Raw genomic sequence first — 3,650 nt, forward strand, 5'->3', positions numbered from 1 at the left:
GGAAGTGTTTTCAAACACCAAAGTCACAACTTAAGTCTTTCAAAAAATAAGGTACTGCTTTGCAGATTTGTTTGTTTTTGGTAAGGCAGAGGGTATTACTGCTAATAATAACTCCTCACTTTCATTTCATTACCATTCTTCAGTGGGGGAAAGAAAGGCACATATAGTTAGTATGCTGGGAATTTCATATGCCTGGTCTTATCCATGCCACAGCCCATAAGTGACTTCTGTTTCATAATTCTGTCTGAGATGCTCTTCACCCCTTGCCTGCCTGGAAAAAGAAAGCTGCTTATTCTTCAAAGCAAAGCTCCAACATCACTTCCTTTCTACCAGCAGCTCGCCTCCCCCAACCTAGCAGAACTTCGCTCTCCCTTCTCAGCTCTTTATGGCACCAGATGCTGCCAGTATGATGCTTATCACCTTGTGCTTCAGTTGGTTATATGCAAATCTCTCCCTCCTACAAGAGAATGAGCTCTTCAAAGGCAAAAACTGTTTTCTTTGCTGATGTATCTCCAGAGCCTCACAAACTATTTCTCTAGTGCCCAATGCCCAATAGATGCTAGTGTGACAACCAGTACTGGTGCCTGCTCTGATATTCTTAACTCTACACCAGGTTATTTCTGAAATAGAAACCAACTAACCAAACCACAAAACAAAAACATAATTGCTGGCTTTTGATAACTCCTACTCTGACTCATGGGGTTTCTATAAAGCATAATTATTTTTTATTAAATATTCCATTACCTAATTCTTAAGATAAAAAGCATTTGCTTTTAGTGCTTTTATAATGTTTAAATTTTAATAGAGTAATCAAATAAAAAAACTGAATCTATATTGGAGACCGTGTCCAAAGAACTCGTTGAAAAGTAAAAAAGATAGGATTCAACCAGTTATTTTGTTTACATAATCTTGAACCATTAATGTGAGGCTTTTGTTTTAGTGACTTGGCAAACTTAGCTGATCATTTAGGCTTAGACTGAAGTTCTTAATTTCACAGTAGTCCAAAAAAATATCATTTTATATCTATTTATTTTCACACTTATTTTCTATTTAATTCAATAAACATTAACTATCTAAAATGTGTTAGACAAGATTGGGAGATTCAAGACAAATATGATGGTCTGCCAATTCAGGGGTTCACAGTCTAATAAGTGACATTGAAATAGACTTCCAAAACTTAGTCAGGAAATACTGAAAGCACTTGCTTGTAATTTTAAAAATGGCTATTAAGGAAACCACTGTTATAAGGAGGTGAAAAAAAATCTCAACCAGAAAATCATCTCCATTTCAATTGACCAATTGATAATTATTCACGATTCTCTTCCTGGTGCTGAGGCAAATTGCATCACCTCTTGCCACAGAGCAACATGAAATAAAAGCTATAAAATGCTTCACCCTTTTTGACCTGGTAATTGCTATAATTAGGCAATTTTCTTATAGTTTGGAAATAGTTGGTCAATCTAGCCCGGTCAATGCAATTATCTACTTTTAAAGGACAAAATAACCAATTGAAAGATCAATGTTTGCAATTTTCATGGGGTAGCCTTGCACTGACCCTGCACCATCCTATCCTTGAGTTAATATTTATTGTATGATTAGATTATAAACAGAATCATGAACACTTGAAATTTACATATTACACAACAGAAATTGTATGATGCTGGTCTACTTAATGAAGTTTTTGTGAAATTCCTGTTTCTTGATTAAGCAACATTAGATCTTATGCAATGAATAATTTGTTCCATCTTGCTTGGTAACAGTTTTATCCCATGATTATGTTTTAAGTAGAAATTACAATCGGTTTAATTATTGTTGTCTGCCATTGTTAATGTTGTGCAACTTTGATCTTAGTACTGTGATCTAATAGGGTCAATTCAGCCTTATTTCAAAACTCATGCATTGAACAAATACTAATTAGCACTTATCATATGCCAAAATGATACCTGGATATTAAGACAATAGCTGGGTTTTAGGATGTAGAACTTTTGTCATGGCAGAGAAGACAAAATAAACAGCTGGATGAATAAGATAATTACAAATTTGGATAACTATTTTGAAGCCAACAGCTAAGAGATGAGAGAGAAAGTACCCGAAGTAACCAGTAACAGAGAAGGCCTCTGAGGAGTTCACAGTTGACCATAGACCACAAGGTCGAGGATGAGTGGGTTCTACAATTATTGGGAAGAGTAGTCTAGGCAGAGATAATAAATGTTAAGCCAAGAAAGAGAGCTTGACCTTTTCTGGGAGAAAGATGACAGTACATGACTTTCCTGGAAACGCTCAACTAGTTAGTGCTAGAAGTCATAGGGCTCACTTTGTGTAACATCATCAAACATATACGATAGAAGGTAGAAGACATTCATCATTCACCCCTTCATTTATTTAATATGTTCCACTGGAAATACAAAACTCAAAACAGCAAAACCACTGCCTTGACATCCGATATTTTCAGGAGTTGTTTTTTTTTTTTTTTGTGGTTTAGATTTTATTTCATCATCATAAACTGAACTCTGCAATCCAGCTATACCTGGGGAAAGGAACCACGGAGCCCGCAGAACTGCAGTGAGAGTGCGGAGACTGGGCTATTTCAAGCAGGTGGGGGTGGAGGGGCGCTCTCCTGAGCTAAAGGAACGGTCTGGAAGTTCAGATAAAACAGGAGTTAGATTCATCAGATCTGTCCACAGTCGGCGATGGTGATCTTCTTGCTGGTCTTGCCATTCCTGGACCCGAAGCGCTCCATGGCTTCCACGATGTTCATGCCCTCCTTGACCTTGCCAAAGACCACATGCTTGCCGTCCAACCACTCAGTCTTGGCGGTGCAGATGAAAAACTGGGAACCGTTTGTGTTGGGTCCAGCGTTGGCCATGGACAAGATGCCAGGCCCTGTGTGCTTCAGGATGAAGTTCTCGTCATCAAACTTCTCCCCGTAGATGGACTTGCCGCCAGTGCCATTGTGACGCGTGAAGTCCCCACCCTGGCACATAAATCCCGGGATAATCCTGTGAAAGCAGGAACCTTTGTAACCGAATCCCTTCTCTCCAGTACTCAGAGCACGAAAGTTCTCTGCTGTCTTTGGAACTTTGTCTGCAAACAGCTCGAAAGAGACGCGGCCCAAAGGCTCGCGGTCCACGGCGATGTCAAAGAACACGGTGGGGTTGACCATGGCTGGACGGCGACGGCTACTCCGGGGCGGCGGCGTCTGCTATTTTCAGGAGTTAAATTACCTTTTAATAAGTTTATATTCTTACCGTTTTCTTCATATTGAAATATTCACTTTTTGAAGTATAAAGCACAAGATGAAATCTTTAAGTTTTGCATAATATTGCTCCTGGGTACAAAGAAGATTCCAATTGCTAATAGGTCATAAACTCCGACTTTTTAAAAGATTAATATGAAAAAAATTTTAAGATTAATATGTAAATTGGACATCACTCTACAAATTATGCTTTTCTTAGCCCCAGCTTAACCAGAGGTGGACATCTCATCTATGATGGGCCAGGCAGACTATTACATGATGAATGGAACCTAAACTGAAAGATTCAGTAGAGGGGGGGTAAGAGCCTTTACATGCCAAAGCCACAAACCACGTAAAATTTAGGTAGAACCATATAAAGCACAGAAAGCCAGTTTGAAGAAAGTGGCAAGAAAAT

General features: G+C 38.8%; 1 pseudogene across 3 annotated transcripts; it reads right to left on the reverse strand.

The window, feature by feature from the left end:
* Positions 1–2,458: 2,458 nt before the first annotated feature.
* LOC403581 (peptidylprolyl isomerase A (cyclophilin A) pseudogene) lies at positions 2,459–3,201 on the reverse strand (annotated as a pseudogene). Of its 3 annotated transcripts, none has more exons than NR_036671.1 (2): positions 3,093–3,200; positions 2,459–3,061 (listed from the first exon to the last, which is right to left on the reverse strand). The product of NR_036671.1 is annotated as a peptidylprolyl isomerase A (cyclophilin A) pseudogene, transcript variant 2 (transcript). The 3 variants fall into 3 exon arrangements; NR_036672.1 differs by having other exon boundaries at positions 2,459–3,015; positions 3,080–3,186; NR_036670.1 differs by having other exon boundaries at positions 2,459–3,201.
* Between the last annotated feature and the right edge of the window lie 449 nt (positions 3,202–3,650).

The sequence above is a fragment of the Canis lupus genome, chromosome 7 (genome assembly GCF_011100685.1).
Source record: "Canis lupus familiaris isolate Mischka breed German Shepherd chromosome 7, alternate assembly UU_Cfam_GSD_1.0, whole genome shotgun sequence".
NCBI classification, from domain to species: Eukaryota; Metazoa; Chordata; class Mammalia; order Carnivora; family Canidae; genus Canis; species Canis lupus.